Source organism: Lissotriton vulgaris, unplaced genomic scaffold, assembly GCF_964263255.1.
Source record: "Lissotriton vulgaris unplaced genomic scaffold, aLisVul1.2 SCAFFOLD_271, whole genome shotgun sequence".
Lineage (NCBI taxonomy): Eukaryota > Metazoa > Chordata > Amphibia > Caudata > Salamandridae > Lissotriton > Lissotriton vulgaris.
In genome coordinates, this window is record NW_028242776.1 from 1,803,937 (window position 1) to 1,825,908 (window position 21,972).

Sequence of the window (21,972 nt, forward strand, 5' to 3'; positions counted from 1 at the left end):
ATTGTTCAGAGGCCCTACTCACACACATCACATCACAATCCCTAGTAAGAAATTAGCATTATCCATCTCTCTCTGGTGATGTAGTGGTGCATTCCACTCTGGAAACTATGCACCAAAACATTTGCCTGGGCAGAAAACATGCTGGTGACTGCTTCCCCTGCCACTAAACACAACTAAACAAGCTAAAAACTTGTGGTGTAGTGGGGCCTGGCATAAAAAGGGCTGCTCTACCCGTAGGTGGGGCAGAAATTAAAAACAAACAGTTGCTCCCTTGGAGACAATAACCAATAGCAACCTATAGCTTTCTCTACAAACAAAAATATCCCAGGTGCTCTAATGAGGTTTCTGCCACCCATGGGGCAGAGTGACCTCAAAAAGCCTAGCAGATCTGCCCTGAAATAGGGCAGGACACAAAAACAAACATATGGCTCAGTGGGGAGAGCAACAGCTATCCATGGGCTGCTCACCCCACAAACTAAAATTACTCTGGTGATCAGTGGGGTCTCCGTCCCCTCTTGGGTAGGATCGAACCAAAAATAAATATATGCCCCTTGGGGAAGCGACACATAGCCATGGGTCCATTTTCCCTTGAATAAAAATAGGCCGGTGGTCTATGGAGGCATTCCTGTTGAGGCATTGCGGTCCCTCAGGAATGTATTACATCGCTCAATGGATGCCTAGCAGTCATCCAGTGACTAATGTAATAAAAGCTGAGATAAACAAGTATACACATCAAGAATTTTGAGAACCAGCATCTATTAATTTGTGAGTAATTGTAACCCGGCAGGGCTAGCAAGGAGGGAAGGAGCCGACAAGCACGAAGATGTTACATAAGGCAGTTTTTATTTGGTGGTACAGGGTGAGATGGGGTGGCTAGAACAGAGTCTGTGGTGCTGGGGAGCTGGGTTTGTGTGGTTCCTTCCGGTCACTCGTCTCCCACGGGTCTCCCGATTCTTCGTCTTTCGTCACCGGACGTGCCCCAGAAAGAAAAGGACAATACAGAATTTTTAGGCAACCGTTCGGTGTACTGCCATGAGTTTCAGGGAAGGGAGTGCAGGTATTGCTTTGTGCACCAGCCACCACCAGTGTAAACAATAAAAAATTGTGAGAAGCAGTAATCCTCATACCATAACCTGTGAGGTGTTGATAGGAAGGCAGAAGTTCCCGCGACACCAGTGACCGCCCACTAGCAGCTACCTGTTCCCACCCGTAGTGAACATGAGGCCCCGGAGTTTCCTCCATACCTGTTTTAGCCACGCTTCTCCGGGAGCGTGGCTGGGCGGAGCGCGTTGCCGTTGGCCTCCTGGCTCTCCTCCCGTTGGCTCCTCTGGATCTTCTCCGCCGGTCGAAAATCCCTCTGGCTGATCGTCAGTACTCCAGTCCGCTCTGCTTGCTCTCTGTCTCTCTCCGTCTTCACTCCCGGCTTTCGCCCTTGGTCCTTCCCTATCCGCCCTTTTCTGTAGCGTCGTCGGCCGCAATAGGCCGACAAGGGCTGTCGTCACGGGGGCAAACACCTCCTCTGCAAGGTCCGGATGTTCTTTAAAGGGTCTGCTCCAATCCTGTGAAGGAGATTGACAGTCACTCTCTGGAGCCACTTTGTAGGATCCAGTGACCCTGTGACAGTAGTATATGTGTTTTTTGTAAGTCTTATTTAGATCCATTTAGAGACTTTGGTGCCAATTCACTTACTACAGGTGTACTTTTTCACATACACATGAATGCCTTTGTGAATCAACCCCTAATGTCAAATGCTAGTAAAATTGCAAACAGGGCAACATCCTTTCTATTTGAACTAATTGAACATAAATACCCCCTGAGCATTTCCATTTTATTTCCATGTTCTATATTTTGGGCCCTTGTTCCTAAAGGCATTTAGGAGTTTGTGCAGTAGTTTTATAGGACTACTTCACTTAGGGGCCGATTAGGATGGCGGACGGTTCGCCACCGCCTGCATGGCGGTGGCGACCCGTCCACCATCCGTGCCCGTCCGCCACCTATTTCCCCCCTCCATATTACAATGGCGACCGTGGCGGAAAAGGTCTAATATGGTGGCGGTGTCTAATAGACACCGCCAGCCATAATATGATGTGCTGTGGGCAATGCCTTTCCGTGATGGCAATGCCGCCACGAAAAGGCATACGGTCTTTGCTTTGGGGGCCCATTGCGGGCCCCCAGGGTGAAGGGGGGGGGGTGCACATGGGGGGTACCTTTGGTACCCCCCTGCGTTTCAAAATACAACATGGCAGGCACCGCGCAGTGCCTGTCATGTTGTGCTTTGAAAGGCACAACATGCATTTTTAGCATTGCGGCGGGAGGTGCTTTCAGTGCCGCCCGCCGCAATGTTAAAAATGAGGGATGCACCCGCCACTGTGGCGGGTGCATCCTAATTCGAAGCACGGGACCTCCGCCCCTGTGGTGGACAGTCCCGTCCCCCGACAGGATGGCGGACGGCTAATTGACCCCTTAATCTTTAGTGTCTCTTTGAAATGGGCCTCTTAGTTTTTCTGCATGAGAGCGGATCAAATAGTCATCAAATGTTGATTCTTCACTACAGAGATAGGCACAATTGATCATCCATCTCCTAATACCATCAAAGCAGTCTCTGAAGAACATTCCCGCAGCCTTATCAAGGCAATACGGCCTCTGGGATTGCCATGGTGCCATGCACTTAAAAAGTCTCATAACCTGTGCCAGGTAAGTAGCTAGATGCTTGCTCCATAAATCCTAACAACAAAAATCCTCAGTATTTGGAGTTGAAGATTCCCTATATCAAAACTCTTCTGAGAAAGAAGAATCTTGACTCTTCCATTTCTGTCACTCTGCAAACTACAGCCTAATACAGAATGGCCCATTTATGTGTACATTCGTTAAAAGAAGAAGCTATTAGGCGTACCTATTTCCACGTCTCAATACATTTGCCACAAGGAACTTAATTTAAATTTCATTGAGGACTTTATCAGGTCCCTGCTGATGAAGCGCTTGCAGGAACTGGGAGTTAAAACACAGCTTTAAATCTGTTGTCCTCTTTCCTTACTGAGAGATCTCAAAGGGTGGCAATGAGCCAGTTCCATTCAGAGCCATTGTTGTTGCTGTGTGGGGTTCCTCTGGGCTCATCTTTGAGCCCCACCGTATTCAGAGTCTCATTAGTGATCCCCCATGCACTGCTGTAACATCACTTTTTGTGACGTTTCCGGTGTGCAGGAGTCTGCTCCGTATTTGCAAGGCAGCACTAAGCCACTTTTCTTACTTAATGCTGCCTCGTGAATATTGTTCCCTTTAATGCAGTCTTCTTTGTTAAAGCACAGTGCAATGGGTGTTGCTGAGGGTGTTCCCAGAAACATCCATGGCTTTTTGACACTGCCCCATGGGAAATCGTAAATCTGAGGCAGCACCAAAAACGTACACCTCCCTAGGGGAGACATAAGGGAGGCATAACAAGGAGAAATACATTTCTCCTATTTTTTTCCTTGTTCTATATGTACTGCATTCTGCAGTGGCATTTAATCCCCCAAGGCAAAGAAGTCCTTCGAGACGTTGTCCACATTAATCACTGACATGTGCATGAAATGTATTGCATGGCCAATCTTTTGACTCTTGACAACAGCTGCTGTTTACATACATCATTTATGACTGACAGAGTAGTCTCAGGATTGGAATTTATGGACAGAGTGTTAAACATCCACCAATCATCATTGACAACAGACTGTGAAACCACATAAAGACCATTACATAACTGGTTGCTCAACAGAAAAAAGTGGCAACCAGCTGGTCAAGCACCTACATATCCTGCCGTCTCTTTAATACAATGTTCTGGTTTCCCGGATTCAGACCTTGTTGAGGGCTCAGAGGTACGTGTAAGCCATGATTTACTGTAATGTTGTGCAAGACACAACAGGCTATTATTATTTTACACAACAACAAATAATATCTGGGGGACCCCCAGATATTATTTGTTGTTGTGTATTGAGTCCGGGGCTTATATCTGGTTGGTCGGTAAACCTGCCCTTAGACCCTCCCCAACTTTTTGTTGAACGTATTATTATTTTACACACAACTTCAGGTGAGAACATCAGCACTCCCGCACCCCCTCCACCTCATGTAAAGTCAAGACAGGTGAATTGTGACTTTAGGAGACCAAAAGTGTGCTCCATAATGGCTTGTGTATGTATCTGTCCCCTATTGTACCTACTCTGAAGTACAGTGGTTGCACATCTGTATGGTGTGAGGAGATGAGGGAAGAGTGCAGGTGCAGCATCACCCGAGGAGGAAAATATGGAAACATTTGTACATGTCCCTCTTGGATCTGTAAAGTTCATAATGTATAAAATGGTACGTGAAGTGTCTGTCTAGGTCATGTATGTGTCATAAGGATTTGTGATTTAAAATGGTTTTGTATATTTAAATAACAATTATATATATCAGACTTGTCTAGTGTTTGAGTACTTACCCGGAAGTCACATGTTGCCAAATTCTCCTGCTGCCAGGAAAGAGGTGATGTGCTGCCTGGGAACACTGCATACACAGCTATAAAGCAGCCACTGGCATCACACACGCCCTGCATATTTAATGGGTTGCCAGCGGTGTCTGTTGCGGAAGATGCGTGCATGTGGTGAGGTAGCTGAAGAGCCACATGGGTGCAATCAATTGCACCTACCACAGGTGAGAAGTGGGAATAGTGGTAGAAATCCCTAGCCACCCTTTGCCTTCCTGCCAATGTATGAGGCGTACATTTGTGGAAATGTACTTTCCTGCTGATGCAGCTCAGTACAGGAGGCAAGCATCAGGACTGGCGTGCCTGAGAGATGCTCATGATGTCATTGGACACTCCCTCAAAAGACCCAGTAGCAAAGAAATGGAGAGCTGCTAGGATCTTGACATAGGTTGATATGGAGTGTAAGCGGCATGACTCAGAGTCAAGATCCTGCTCCCACTTACAAACCATCTCCAAGATAACATCAGGGGGAAAACGGTATCTGGACCTGACATTTTGGTGGGACATCCCAAAGAGGTTGATCCTTTGTCTAAAGATCCTCTCTGCTCTCCTCCTCCTCCTCCATCTTCTCCTCAAATCACTCTGTTGCATGACAAGGGGCAAACCAACTAACACATTCAGTGACATGTTGAAAGGTCTGAAAGGATTTGTGTGTGGCAGCTCTGAGTTTATGTATGCAGCCAGGCTGGGATTGGCTGTTGGGCTAATGACTTTCAGCTGGGTGGGGGGGTATGGAAGGCACTAACACAGGTGTGTTAGAATGAAATTACACTTACTCCGCCTTGGGTGTGGCGATTCCACTCTGAGAGCAGAGATTCTGCCCAACTGCGTTGATTCCACTCAACTGTGAAAACTCAGTCTTGAGTGCGGAAACTCTGCTGTCATAAAAATACTACTTGTAAGTCCCTTTGTGAATACTAAAAAGTTGTAACGTTAGAGTTTTGGTCTAAAGTTAGACTTTTGGTCTACCTTTACTTTTGTGAATCGGGCCCTAAGTGTTTATCGGGCAGCTGGTCTGCTAAAGCAGCTGAATCATTAGGCCACAGTGAGGAAAAGCAGTCCAGATTACAACCGATGCCCAGGCTGCTGGCGCAAGACGCCTCTTAGTTCCCATCTTGAACGATTACCAAATAAAGAGACGGGCGCTGGAAGCAGGAACACAAGAACAGAGTTTTATTTCTCATGAGGAGAGCCTGTCATTTCGGACACGCACACAGTGTCTTCATGAGGTGCTCTAACAAGTTTCACTGAGGCTTCGTCTTTTATACACAAGTTTATGATGCACAAACATTCCTTATTGCAATAAAGACACTTTGAAGTACGAAAAGGCATGTTTGGAATCCCAGCTTCAGGCCTATTCCCATACATATCTACAGTAGATTTCCCCACCCCACATACAATAGGAGATGGCTATCACACAGCTGGACGTTCCGCCGATTCTTAGAATGTGTGCGCCTGATCGGATCTCAGGGGGTTGGGGGGAGGCCATGATCAATCATAGCTCCTTTGAAGAGGGGCGATTCCATACAGTAAGGGGCAATAAACAGTATCCTCAGGCTAGGTGATGGCCTGGGATCCGTGCAGACAATCGGGCTCAGAGGAAGGGGTCATCAAAGGAGAGGTATTCATGAAAGGAATGATCTGCGTGGATAATCGAACGTAGAGGAAGAGTTTATCAAAAGAGGGGTATTCATGAAAGGAAGGGAGGTGTTGGTCAGGCGCGGGGTGTGATTCCCAGGGGCAGAGTCACACAGAAGGGGAGGTTTCATGACCCGTGCATGTGAGAGCGGGGGCAGCCAGAGTGCGCGGGGGATGCTTGCAGCGCCAGGGGAACGTGCTGGCGATCGATCGTGAGCAGGGAGACCAGGGTGCCTAAAATGGCTGCCATGCATATGCGTGCATGGGCCTACGCTGGCGGGATTATGCGGTCAATGCTTCGCGGCATTCTTTCTGCTTACAGCGAGGGGTATGGTGAACACAAATGAACGCCGCTTATGTACATATACATTGTCATTTTCCACAGTCGCCGCTTTTTAACATAAGTTAGTTCATTTCCGTGTTTATCATAACTGACGGGGTGTACATATAGCCATGTGTGGTCAATGAAATAGCGTTTGTCAATACTGGCGGATTGCATATAACCATGTGCAGTCGATGCGATAGACGAGGTGCAATACATATGAATTTACATTTGTCGTGTTATACATACGAGTCTAGAGATCGGTATACTACTCAGTCGGGGTCAATCAAGGAAATGTTCAGACACATTATGGAACCATATTCTGACTCTCTCTCCGATGGTATCAACGTACAGTTAAAAGTGACCGATGAAACATTTTGAAAGCAATACAAAGTGGTTGAGGGAGGAATTCAGTTCAATACAAGCAATTAGTAAGGGGGGGGGTAGAAAATTCAGAAAGGGGGGGGGGGTCTTCGCCACAGTGTCTTTTTAGCAGCGAGCCATCACTGGTAGGCTCTAGTAGTTCGTCTTCTTCCGTTGGCGCTGTTGAGCACCGGCGGTGGAGCTATAGGTCCAGCTCGGATCCATCCTTACACGTCGCAGGGTGCAATCTGTCCTCTGCTGTTAGACCACATTCCTGTTTCCTAACTAATCTTCTTAGGGGTGCCTCATGCTGGACACCTGCATTTCTTTCTCCTTCCGTGGCAAAACCCTATTCTACCTAAATGCTGTTCTTCTTTTCTGAGTCAAAATTCATGCGGAAAAGGGTGGTGTTGCTGGATGATCGAGGGAAGAGAGGGCGGAGTGGGATTGGATCTTTGAAGCAAACCAAGGGAGCAAAGGATAACGAGTAGGCAGGCCCATTGATCGGGCTCAGAGGGCGGGGGACTTCTTGCACAAGAGAATCAGCAAAACAGAGGGCTTCAAGGCAGCCCTTCATCCTCTTATTTTCCGTGTTTGAGAGTGGTGCCTCGTCCCGCGTCTCGTTGCTCTGCGGCTCCACCTTTGGTCGAGGTCACATGTGCTTCACGATCTGTGGCCAGGCTGAGCGTCACATCCGATCCCTCTCCTCCGGTGATTGTGTATCCTTGAGTGGGTACAAGACAAACTTTAGAGAACTGGTAGGAGAAGAAATTTATACATTTCAATTCCGCCCCCAATCCTTAAGTAGTTGGGGATACGTTCATCGGTCACGGTCAGAAGTTATCACTATGGAGTATGTATGTGAGACTAAGTCTATTTGGCGTTCATTCATGACGTATATGGAGAGTGGTCAGACTCCTATCAACTGCGTATTCTATCAAACTTGAAATCGGATCCTTTGGTAGAGACTCGTCTTTCTAACCCGAGTCCTGACAGTCTTACGTTTTCCTTCATAGTCGGCTAACTCTTGCGAACAGGGGGGGGGGGTGCTAACATCATGAGAGAGGGACAGAGGCTAAACATTCTTTTCTCCGAGAGCAACGGTCAATCAGGGTCATCAGTTATACTTCGGGGACAGCAGATATGGAGCTGGGGTCAATCGGGAGAAGCGAGGACGCTTTGGACATCCGTACTTGGGTGCGGAGGGGCGGGGCAATCTGGGCATTGGGGACTGGGGGTGCCATCCTCACAATCACACATGCACAACAATATTAAAGTGCATGTTACTTGTGTGTGAAGTCAGCTCTTTGCATGGTCTAACGAACTGAAAAACAGAAGGCCACTGACATATAGTCCCCCCTATAAAAAGGCCAGATTAGGGGACATCAGTCGTCTTACCTGTCCTTTCCTCCTTAGCCAATTCAAGTTCCTTCATTTTGCAGAAAGGAGAGGTAGTAATATGGCAATTTACAATCGTTTTAGTTTCTGTCAATTTTTTCCGAACACCTTTGTGTTCACAAACCAATTAGGCTTGTGCCGGCGGGGCACAACGTTACCACACAAAGGAAGAGGGAACAGGGGGGACCCTCAGAGAGAGAGAGTCGTCCGCATTCTAAACGAACTATTCGGTACACGTACGACATGGAGAGAGAGAGAGAGAGAGAGAGACGTGTACAATAATAGGCCATTTAGTGCGCACACAACACAGAACATCAGGGGTCAAGTTATATAGAAACACAGGCTGAGGGACGACGTAGATCCATGCATTACGTACACACAAATTCAGGCGGGGGAGATAGTACATGTATTACATACAAAAATCCAAGACATAACATAGAACAGTTTCTGGCCACAAAGATTTCTTCCTGCATGCTGCGCATCCTTAGTATCCTACTTAATTTGTCTGGGGACTGAGCTTTTTGCCTGTTTCTTCTTTCATTTCGTTGGCTGCCTTTGCTGGTGGCCTCAGTTGCAAATACTTACACTGTTGTCAATTGGTCGGGAACTAACCTGGTCGGGCTAATACCCACGGTGGGATCTTCAAATCATTTTTAGTGAATGGGTTTCCAGGCTGAGGCAACAGAGGGTATCAGTCGGGAGAACAATGGGGCAGCTTTCAGTTTTATGTCTATGAGGGTGCAAGAAGAAGGTGGTAAATCTTAAACATTGACTACATTCCTAGTCTTTCAGGCGGAGGGTACTTGGGTAGACCTCACCCCGGAATATTCCTTACCCTTTCCCTACTTAGTTAAAGTTTGAATTTACTCATTGGTGCACATCATTCTTGGTTGCATTATTTGGGGTGCCGGTTGGGGTCATATTTAGTCATATTGTAATAACCCGTCAAGTTTCTGCTTCAGGCTGCCCTCCCAATCGCTGGGTTCAGAGAGAGAAATAGTAATTTCTAAGTAAGGGAGTGCTATCTCTTTGTTTGTTCGTCGTGTATAGGCACCATGTCCAAACCCCCTTTTTCCATTCCATCGGCCGTTTCGATCATCACTTAAGTTCATACATAAAACATTTCTCTCATCAATCCAGACGTGTACGGCGTATATTCGGGCGAGTCATACACATCAGGGCATGCACGCGTGCATTCATATCATTCAAATTCGTCACGTTCTCAGGGGCAGTCCCCATAGATAATATACATTTTTCGTAGTGCTAGCCTGACTTCCGCGCGGGACCATGACGTGTTGCTTAGGTCTTTTCCGTACTTTAGTCGACGTTCCGATGCGACCTGCAGAAAGAAGGGAAGAAGAAGGGGTGGGGCAGCGTTTTAAAACATATCAGCGCGCATAAACCCGAAAATGCTTTTACTTACCACATACTCGACCTGTTCTCCGAGGGATGCAGTCCCTACCATCTCGGCGTTTAAGCCCAGAGGGACCGGCAGTGCGGGAGAGATAATTATTGATGGACTGTGTATTGCATAGATCGCCCAAGTGTGGCATTACGGGTCGTGTGTAGGGAAGGGTCAAAACAAAAGGGCAGTCGGTGTAGAGTGGGGGCGAACTCATGTTCTCCTCTGAGGAAGAGGGATGGTCTACAGTGGTACAGGGTCGTTTTTGTTCGTACTAGAGGGGCCTGGTAGCAATCCTTCGGAGTGGCTTAGGGGCATCTAAAACGACCTCCCTGATACATGTGGCATATAAAGTAAAGGCTAAATACCGGGATCTCTATCGATAGTTTTACGTTGCACAAAAATGAAAAACACATACAACAAACCTGAACCATTCATATTTGCAATATTTCCGTGCACTATATTTTTTAACCCTAAATTAATCGAGCTGCTTCATTTCACAAACAGTGGGCAATTATTCGAAACTTACCAATGTAAGCGCCACAATTTATGTTTGGTTTTTAAAAAAAAAACCTTTAATAAAAATGTTGATGCACAAATACGGGCCTACAACCACGTGGGCGGCCACGGAGCAGACTGGAACTGTACATGAGGGGATATTTATTCGTGGAAAGCGTAACGGAGTCGGTGGTCATTGATTTCATAATAAAAGTGCGACAAGTGCAATAAAATCATATCGAAAATTCATTGTGAGCAAGTACCATAAGTGTCGAAAATTCGAGCTTTCAATAACATGATGCGTCAAAACTTAATATCAATTCATTGTCCGAATGTTCAATCAGTACCCGTCCTATATCAATTCATTGTCCGGACATATAATCAGTACCCATCCCCTTCCGCCCTGTGCTAAAAACTGCATACATATCTCATGATATCAAGGCTGAGCAACCGGGACACAACAAGGAGTTGCGAGTTTCATTTGCACCGGCGCCATTTTGGGTGAGGTCAGGCATATCCAAGTATAGTCAAAATGTCTCCACCAACTCGTGGTTGGACCAGAACCTCTTTCGGCAGTCCAAAAGTTTCGTTAAAGGGCAGCAGAAGGGACTGGCGATATGAACCATCAGTCAAAGGGGGGAGGGAGGCAACAATCTTTCCTACCGGGTCATACTGGTGTCCCACCGGAACTGATCAAATTGGTAGTCTGCAGGATTTCGGTCATTCAAACTGAGGCTGGCGCCGGCATGAGAGCGCCAATGTCTCGTGGCTACGTCGTGGTCGTTCCGTGGGCGATCATGGCAGTCATTCCCCATCGGGGGGTGCCCGTGGGGGTGGGGCCCCCACGCGGCTCTCATAGAATCTTCAAAGTCGAGGAGAACACTTCTGGTCGTAGGACTCATTTTCTAGCTGACAGGCGACCGGGCCATCCTTTCACGCCGGGCCCGCTCCTGCAGGGTCGACCGCCCATTTCATGAGCTCAGCTGGTTCGGGCGAAGTGTCGCTGTACCGCAGCAGTGGACGAGGCCCCGCTGGGCGAGTGGAGCGCCGCTGCACCGCAAGAGTGGGAGAACCCTTGTCGGGTGAGTGGAGCGCCGCTGCACCGCAAGAATGGACGAGCCCTTGTCGGGTGAGTGGAGCGTTGGGGGTGCAGCTGGGGGCCTCCACCTGGGGAGGTGGGAGAGGCTCGTCCGCGCCGCCTCTCCCTCCAAGCGCACCCCACGCCGTTTCCCGGCGCGGACATTCGTGATGGCCGGACCAGGCGATAAGAGGGGGGGGGGGTCGGAGGCATAAGCAAGACATCCCCCCCTCCGTGGCCTGCAAGGCGCCAGAAGAGGATGGGAGGACCAGTACATTCCGGGCCGACCATCCCACGACTTCTCCGGCCGATGGCGGCCGGCCGGGCCCCGCCCTGCACGTGTCGAGGCCTCGTCTTCCGGATGGGCGTAACCGTGGACCTGTTGCACTTCGGGAGTTTCCGGAATGGGGGTAGGTATCTGCTGACTTGTATCTATCTCATGTTACCGTTATTGGGCGTGGCGGGCGGTGGGACAGACATGTTTGGAGCAGTGAGGGGCGGCGGAGCCTAGCTACCTCGTGGTTGCCGTGATGTCAAGCTTGGCTTCTCTCACCACTTTCATGTTTCTTATTGCGGGCTGTTTCTAACGTTTCTCATGTCTAGCGAAGTCAAAAAAACTCATCAGTGGCCTACTGATTTTGTTCGATTTCTTTTTCCTTCCTTTTCTTGTGTGTTTCATGCTAACATTTCTGTTAACAGGGTACGGTGATTACTTCGTATTTTACATATGTCCTTTTTATTAGGGGTGCCCTCCGGTTGAGCCAGATGATCTACCTTTAATAAATGGTCCGGGTGGAACTAGTTTACCAATCAGTGGGGAGTAGATAAGCATGACAGATTATAACGGGGGACAAAGGTCCGCATTACCTACCCTTCACTACTTGCAAAGACTAGACAGAATATTTCTATTCCACGTTATTTGCAGACAGAGAATACCTCAAAAGAACTATTCCTTGAACAATAAATGTCCAGACAATCAATCAATCAGTGGGGAGAAAAACAGGTATGACGGATTACAATGGGGGACAAAAGTCTGCATTACCTATCCTTCACTATCTGCAAAGGGAGACAGAATATTCCTATTCTTCCCCGTTTGTAGACAGCGAATGTCTCGAAGAGCAATAGAGCGACCAATCAATCAGTGCGGAGAAAAATAGGCATGACGGATTACAACGGGGGACAAAAGTCCGCATTACCTATCCTTCACTATTTGCAAAGAGAGAGGAACGTTCCTATTCGTCGCTGTTTGCAAACAGAGAATGTCTCAAAGAGAACCAATACTTCAAGTAGCAACCAAGGCTAAATGAACCAATCAATGAACAATACCAGTATTTAAATACCGATTCCAATACAAACAATCAATCAATCAATCAGATGGATAAAGCCATCCTACCAATCAGACGTAAAAGACGTCCTAATTAACCTTACCCGGACCGGACCGTGCGGACAGTTCTTCGCCTTCCCTTTCCAGCGCCCGATCGTTCTCTTACTCCATGTTTTTACCGCAGCATTCCTGTGGGATTCCAGTCAGGACAGTAGGTCGCTTGAGAGAGGTCCGTTCGGAATCGGTGAAGTTCATTCAATCGGCAGCCGGACGAGGGCCCTCTCAAGGCAGGTATACTCCAATCGTTTAGATGTTAACCCCATCGTCTGGACCTCTCTTACCGGACCTTATGTCGCTGATGGGCCCCACATTGGGCACCAATTGAGGAAAAGCAGTCCAGATTACAACCGATGCCCAGGCTGCTGGCGCAAGACGCCTCTTAGTTCCCATCTTGAACGATTACCAAATAAAGAGACGGGCGCTGGAAGCAGGAACACAAGAACAGAGTTTTATTTCTCATGAGGAGAGCCTGTCATTTCGGACACGCACACAGCGTCTTCATGAGGTGCTCTAACAAGTTTCACTGAGGCTTCGTCTTTTATACACAAGTTTATGATGCACAAGCATTCCTTATTGCAATAAAGACACTTTGAAGTACGAAAAGGCATGTTTGGAATCCCAGCTTCAGGCCTATTCCCATACATATCTACAGTAGATTTCCCCACCCCACATACAATAGGAGATGGCTATCACACAGCTGGACGTTCCGCCGATTCTTAGAATGTGTGCGCCTGATCGGATCTCAGGGGGTTGGGGGGAGGCCATGATCAATCGTAGCTCCTTTGAAGAGGGGCGATTCCATACAGTAAGGGGCAATAAACAGTATCCTCAGGCTAGGGGATGGCCTGGGATCCGTGCAGACAATCTGGCTCAGAGGAAGGGGTCATCAAAGGAGAGGTATTCATGAAAGGCATGATCTGCGTGGACAATCGAACGTAGAGGAAGAGTTTATCAAAAGAGGGGTATTCATGAAAGGAAGGGAGGTGTTGGTCAGGCGCGGGGTTTGATTCCCAGGGGCAGAGTCACACAGAAAGGGAGGTTTCATGACCCGTGCATGTGAGAGCGGGGGCAGCCAGAGTGCGCGGGGATGCTTGCAGCGCCAGGGGAACGTGCTGGCGATCGATCGTGAGCAGGGAGACCAGGGTGCCTAAAATGGCTGCCGTGCATATGCGTGCATGGGCCTATGCTGGCGGGATGATGCGGTCAATGCTTTGCGGCATTCTTTCTGCTTACAGCGAGGGGTATGGTGAACACAAATGAACGCCGCTTATGTACATATACATTGTCATTTTCCACAACAGGAGGTCCCTCCATACCCACTTCATCTGAATGGCAAGCGGTTTTGTTCTCTTAGTGGTCATACCACAAATGGCAGATTGAGACCAGATGTGAGGTACAGACCCTACATCTGGAGCAAAGACCCTAACGATAGATGAAAGTGACTAGAGGGGAGGGAGATTTTAACATCAAAATGCACAAATAGTGAGGATAAAAATTCCAGAAGTGTGAAAGAGACTCTTTATAGTTCAATTAGCTTGTTCTCAAAACAATATTGAATGTTCAATAAATCTAATGAGTAAAGTTTGAACTAGGTTATCTTAGAACATTAAAAATCAATAATACATAATTTAACTACATTTTTTGCTGATTTTCCCCCACATTTTTTTCTTATTTCTCTGTGCAATTTTTGAATTTTTTTTATCATTTTCACAGAATTTTGACTGACTCAAATATTGGACTTCTGTATAACCATAGTTCTTCTCACTTAGGGCCAGATGTAGGTAATCTCAATTTACCTATTCTTAAATACCGAATCATACCGATTCGGTATTTAAGAATAGGTAAATGGGATGTAGGTAATTTTTCTTTAAAAATTACCGAATCGGTAAGTTTCAGTAATTACCAAATCGGTATTTACCGATCCGGTAATTGCCATTCATTACTATGGGCCTGGAGGCCAATAGGAATGAATGGCAAATATCCGATTGCATCGGTAAATACCGATTCGGTAAAAGGGGGAAAACATTGAAGGGTGGCAGGGTGTCACTTTGACACCCTGTTGCAACCCTCAATTGTGTATGGGTGCACATGTGGCAGACATACATGCCCTAAGGGCATGTATGTCTGCCACATCACACTGTTGGAAAAGCAAAAAAAAATGCTTTTTCAAAGGTTTTCATTATTTACCACCAACTTGTAGTTGGTGGTAAATAACGAATCCTTAACTGAGGAATGCACCAATTTGAGTGCTTCCTATATCCTGGATTCGGTAATTTACCAAATCGGTACGTTAAGAATTCGGTATTTTACCAAATCCTTAAATTACCAATTCGGTAAAATACTGAATCCTAAAAAAAATGCCACCTACATCTAAAAAGCCCAATACCGGTCAGTAACGGCCGAAATTCGATAATTTCGTCCGTTACCGACCGGTATTGGGCGACCTACATCTGGCCCTTAGTGTCCCATTCAAAGTTGTTCGGTATTTAAGGTGGAGATACTGAGTGTGGGTATACCGATTCTGACTGTCACTTCATCTCTGTTTCTCGCGGTTATAGTTCTAAGGGCATGGAATCAGGAATTAAATGCGGGATCTGGATTTGCAGAGTCAGATTGTTCTCTGATTTTGGACCTTCTCCCACACATATTTTCCGCCTTCTTTTAAAAAAAGCAAAATGTGTGCCCAAACTCATTAGGCTTCACTGGGAGCATTTCAGCAAGGGGCAATACTTATAACTGGGTGGGGCGGTGTCTTGCCTTGGGTTGCTGCTCACCCCGGATTATAGTGGGGCCCCTACAGTCAAATTCCATGCACCCGAGGTAAAAACGCTAACTTGTCCGCCTTGAACACTGGACGCTATTGGAGATAGGACGAGACTCATCATGCCGTACATGGTGTTGAATCAAGAACCACTGGTTTGTGAACTATATGACACATTTGGACGTACACTAACCTTGGTCAGGTCAGGGGTTCGACGTTACGACCCCTGAACCAATATTTTCTGACTCAAAACTAATCTCGAGCTACATGTGCCTTCTATAACGCCGATACAGATCAAGGTGCACCTATAAGTTTTCTGGTGTTAACATAGGCTCAGTTCTTTGGCCCTGATGAAGCCTTTCTTAAGGTGAAACGCGTTAGCTGTGCAGGTTTGGAAAAATATATTAAAGAAAAGTTCTGCATCAACATTCAAGACTTATAACCATCTGTTTATACTAAATTTACATATCTGTTGCCTCTTGTTTTGTACATTAATTGTTTATAATGTACGGTCAATGTGCAGTGGACCATTGAGGAAGGCAACAGTTTTCTTTACGATTTCTTCTGTACACTATAGTGACTATTTCAGGCAGTGCAGCTTTGAATCCTCTGGCTGCATCCTCCAATTTTGTTTAGCAAAAAAGCTAACAGAATCAAAAGGAATTTAGGCTGATGCTATAGAATGACACCTCAGTTCATATATTTGTATCAAAATGACTTAAGAGTTCACTCAGATAGTTACAGTGATTGACAGGCATGTGGGGTCTTCATGCCAGTTGATTGGTTGTGTGCTGGAAGCCTTGGGTGAGCAATCCATATGCCCACACACCTCTGCATTTCCTGTATTCCTGCTAATGGCTCCATCGTACATATGGTAATATGTTTTTGGAACTTTTGATTGAAGCTGTATCTGACAGCTTTTTCGTTCCATTAATGCCTAAGAGATATTAACTGTTCTCTGAAGGACTGAAAGCAAATTGAATAGAGAAATCTCGAAGCTCTGCAGACAGTCAAATTAGCCTGTGCGCATTGCAAGGAGGAAAACTAATGTGAAGGATTTTTTTCTCTGACACAGTCTGCGTTCACATTTAAATAGGTGTCTTGTCTATCCTTGAACACTTCTAAAGTCGTGACAGGCGAGGTCACCTCACTTACTGTCCATCGTTCGACCCGCACGATTCTATCTGAGACGCCGAGTTTCAGTGAATGAACCTGAAATGTTTTTCACAGTATTAAAAGACATACAAAGATCACAACTTTCTGTCCAATTTGCCCTTTCGATTGAAAATCAGACTTTCGCCCTGCTTTAATATTGCAAGTTTCCGTTATCACAATGGTGTATGTGTAATTTTAAGGTACGTTTTCTTTGTAAAAGCTGCATTACCCACAGGAAAAGCTGTGCAGCACCACACAATGCTTAGGACTGGTTTCAGCACCAACTATTAAAGAAGAAAACGTGTGCCTCAGGCGAAGAGAGAGCGAGAAAGTCTGTAAACTACTTGAAGGGCAATAATAGGGAAAAACACAAAACTTTAGAGCCTATTTACAAGCCCCTTACGCCGCCCGTACGTCACATTTTCGCCCATTTAAAAAGTGAGGCACCGGCTGCGTAAGGGCCTTGAAAATAAGCCCCTTTATTTCCAAAATTAAATAGTTTCACATCCCTAACATTAAGACGTCTGAGTTAGCCCAATTGAAATGTTGTTGTGTCACTTTTTCCTGAGACACACCTAGGGGGCAGATTTGCGAGTTCTGGCGCATCTCTGCAAATCAGCAGGGATGCGCCAGAATAGATGTGACACGCAATTCCCTCCCTGCGTTGCATTTACAATGCGGCGCACCGTGGCGCAAGGATAGGGCGATGCGTGTCGCGTGGCGGTGTATTGCTGGAGTCGTGTCGCAAGCACGACGCGGCTCAAGCAATGCTCAGGGGCGCCCTATGCCTAACATGATGCGCCACTCCTTACGTCTGGAAGCAGGGCATTGATGCAGCATGGACGTAAAAGTGATTCAGTGTCACTTTTACGAGACGTTCCTGCAACAGAACGCCCACCCTGTGCCGGAACGCCCACATGAAACCTAACGCAGGGTTCATGTGGTGCAGGGCTTTACAATGTGACCCATCTCCCTAGATGCGTCACGTTGTTAATAGGGCGCAACGTGGCGCATGGTTTACTCCGCCGCTGCATCACAGAAGTGACGGAACAGCAGGGTAAACATGGCGCATGGGGCTTGTAAATCTGCCCACAAGTCTCCCATTGTGAGTCAGGCAGCGCCGGATTACTGTATGGAAAATCGTTTCACCTCATCACGAATGGCTCTGCGTTTTACCTCTGGTTCTCCCAGGTACGGAAATATCGGACCCTATTTAAATGGCTAAAACAAACGATATGTCAAGTTTCATGAGGCTTTGGCTGCAACACCACCCAGGAAGTGTCTTCCATCCTTACTCGGCCCTCTTCTCTGTGAAGGATGGGGCATGCAATGATGCAGCCTACAAGGGCGTTTCTTCCACTTCACTTCCCTACCCTCCAGACACACCTCGCTTCACCCCCCCCGCCCCCCCCCCCCCACCGCCTGTACAGAAGCCCTTGTCCCATTCCTGTTTACAGCCTGCTCAGAGAAGGTGGCAAATAGCAAGATTAGGCCCCACAGAAGTGGGAATTCTGTGCTACTTTATACCTAGTAAAGCAGCACCCAAACAGTTAATCCCTATTCCATGGGGTTTAAATTGTAGCTGCACAGTACTGACAGGTTGTTACAGGACAGTACTGGTAATTAAAGATGCGGGGTTTGCACCCCATCAGTACCCACAACCTGTTATGAGGGTCTTAATGTCTCCTTCCAAGCTATAGTAGGGCAACAACACTTGGACATCTTCTAGGCTCACAATCATTCGAAGGCCCTTTCTCTCACTGGTCCCTGGATAATTTTACAGATATGGGCCAGTTTGCAGGCTTGTCCTGTTTCTCTGAATACATGTATGAAGTCTGCTGTAAAGGATATAGTTATATTCTGTAAATAAGTGGCTGCAGGCAGTTTGATGATGAGTGAATGGAATGTTCATCTATTTGATGTCCTGTGTTATTGTTCCAATGGGCATTTACACATCAGCGGAAGTTGCTCAGGTGTTTCTTTCAAAAACTGTGGGGCATATTATCAAGAAACCGTTAATATTATCGTTGCTTTAGCGGCAGAAAACTGCAGCTAAAGCGGCAATAATGGGCTTGATAATACGCCCTTGTGAATTCCCATAGAAGCCCATGTTCGCGTGTGAACTTGGGCTACTATGAGAATTCTCTATGGCGTATTATCAAGCCCATTATCGCCGCTTTAGCTGCAGTTTTCTGCCGCTAAAGCGGCGATAATGTTAACGCCTTGCTTGATCATATGCCCCGTGGTTCCTCTGTTACACGCCTATGGCGTGGTGTTACTGCTTAGTGTAATGTCAATCAGGACTGCAGAGTTTTGCATTAGTGATCTCTTCACTTGTGCAGAGGGTAACCGTTTGGACATCTTATCCCCAGAATGCTTGGGTACTGCCCCTGGGTGTGTTACCACTATTCCTGTTCATTTCAGTACTTTCAGGACCAGCCTCATCCTTTCCACCTACATATCTGTCCACTTATCTGGTTAAAGTGGCCATTTTGGAGATGACCTAGGAGATGATGAGAAGGGGTTCCTGATATTGTGTCACCCTCATTTTCAGGAGGCACCTGTGCCAGGAATGTGCCTGGTCTGATTCCCAGCATCCTGTTCACCTTCACATTGTCGAAAGGTTTCAAGTCTTATGATTGCTTGGGTTCAAACTATAACTTCTACTCTGCAGCTCAGGCGTGCTCTGCATCAGGACCAAAGTTGATGCCAGAGAGTCAGTGCCAGGGAAAGTGGTCATCACGTGCAAGCATGCTCATTGCATCACACCCCTAGATCAGAGCACGAAAGAGGAATCTGTGCATCCCAGTGGAAACAGCATGGGTGTGTGAGAAGATGGTCTTATGTTGGGAGAAGAGTGCTAGCTGTAGCTTGGATGCAGTTATCTATCTCATAGGCAGCAGAAGAGGGCTACACGTGTTTCTTGGACTAGATGGTTCATTCCAGTAGACAAGGAAATTGAAATTGAGACTGACTGGAAAGTGTCCTTGGTTGCAATGTCAAAGCTGCCACTGCTTAGCCCTTGTGCCTCAAGCACATTGAGACTGGGGAATAACTTGGAGTGGAGCAGTGTGATGGAGAGGATGTGGCCTAACAGCTAGAGCCGTCGACCTCGAAACTGGAGAGCTCGGTTCGAGTTTCGGCAGGGACGCTCAACATCCTGTGATTCTGGGCAGATCACAAAGGGGCAGATTTACAATAACTGGCGCATCCCTGCATATCAGCAGGGATGCGCCAGTTATTGTGCGCCGCAGCTCCGCCACCCTGGATGCGCAGCATTTACAATGCGGCGCACCATGGGGCAAAAACGGCACAGATGCGTTACGCATCTGTGCCGTAAAAGCGGCGCATTGCTGGAGTTGCGACACAAGCGCGACGCAGCTCCAGCAATGCTCTGGGGGGCCCTATCTCCACAATGTTGCATCAATCCTTACGCCTGCTTCAAGCAGGCGCAGGGTTTTGACGCCAATGGGCCCAAAAGTGACTGAGTGAAATCTTGTAGATTTCACTCAGCCACTTTTGGGAGGCGTTCCTGCGCCGGAACGACCCCCCCCTTGCGATGGAACGCCCCCTTCTGGCACAAAGCTTTACAACGTGACGCATCTGGGAGATGCGTCACGTTGTAAATACCCCGCACCATGGTGCATCTTTTGCACCACCGCTGCATCACAAAAGTGACACAACGGCGGCGTAAAAGAGACGCAGGGGGCTTGTAAATATGCCCTCTAATCTCCCCGTGTCTATCCTAAAAAAAAAGGAAAGTGTTCCTCTGCAAGGCAACTGGTGCTCATGTAAAGCACTCTGATACCTTTGGCTCTAGTTCGCGCTATATAAACCCCCCCCCCCCAAAAAAATACTTTCTTATATATATTTTTTTTTTTAGGAAGTAATAGTTTTTTAATTATAACTTTTCATTCTGCAGTGGACCAATACGTTAGCTTATATCGTTATCTTGGTCGGTGACATAATTCTGCTGCTTATTTTTTTTCTGGCATTTCCAGTATGAGGCTCAAAGAATGCCCAATTACCCAAAGTTCCTTACAAGCCATGGTGGACCAAACATTCAATCAAAACAATACATGAAATTATTTAGGCCATAGGCATCAGACAGAAGAGGCGTTCACACTATCTAGGTGTGGAAATTTATTTATTTATTTATTTATTTATTTATGCGATTTGTATAGCGCGAACAAATGCCCAAGGGCGTCTCGGTGCTGTGAGGATTCATATTAGTCCATTAGAGGCTGTGAAGGAGTAAACCAGTTTCAACCCCAGAGGGTGTGTGTGTATTGCTAGAGACTTGGTTTGAACCTAGCTCAAATGTGGTGCAGAGAGAGACATGCATTTGTCAACTTGCCCATTGATGAGGGTTGGTAGTCACCTACGACACTGAGGATTTCTTTGACCCACTCAGTGGGGACCAATTGATTCATGGTACCAACAATATTTTGTATACAGAAAACACCATTGTGGCACACTCCTACTCTTAAAGAATCTATAATGGAAAGGGTGGAGCAGAAGGGAAATCTCAAGAAACAAGGGAGTCCCTCTTTCTGAGTTGGAGTAATGGCGACCCATATGAAGATAGAAAGGATCTGAATGAAGGTGGAAGAGGTGGCTGCCTCAGAACTGAAAGTGCTGGCCATTTGACCAACAGCTGAAATTGGTGTGTATTCTTTTGTGACATGGTGTCAAATGGGGCGTTGTCAAGTCACTGCAGCGGGAGTGGGATTCTTTATAGGCTTCTTCAGTTTGCAACTTGGCAGACAAAGGCTCCCCAGTAAAGCTGAAATAAACACAGCGTCAATAAAAGAGCAGCGGGAGTGAGGAAAACAGCAGCCGGGTAAATGGAACAGGTAAAGGAAGGAGGAATATTGGAAGGAAGGGTGAGAGGCAGGAAGTATGTATGAATAAGTGGGTGGATGAATGAGACTGTGAAAGGATGAGTGAATGATAGGTGGATAAAGATATTCAAGGATGGCAAAATAATGGGATGGGTGGATGGATGAGTGAGTGAGTACGTGAGTTGATAGGCGGATGGACAGGTGATAGGATGGCAGACTAAACTGATGGATAGATGGCTGGATGAATCTATAGGTGGATGCATAGGTGAAAGGATGGCAGAGTAAATGGATGGATGGATGGCCAGGCTAAAGGAAAGCAGAGTAAATGTATTTATGGATGAGTGGGTGAAGAGATGAGTGGATGGATAGCTGAGTGGATGGATAGATGGCAGGGTGGGAGGATGTAGGAAGAGGTGATGAATAGATGGGTGGATGGCAGAGAGGATAGATGGATGGATGTGTGGGTGGATGGATAGATGAGTGGGGGCAGAGCAAATGGATGGATTGCAGATTGGATGAATGGATGGCAGAGTGTATTGATGGATGACTGAGTGAATGGATTGATGGCAGAGTGTATGAACGGGTGAATGAACAGCAAGGTAGATGGATGGCAAGGTGAATGGGTTGAGGGAGTATC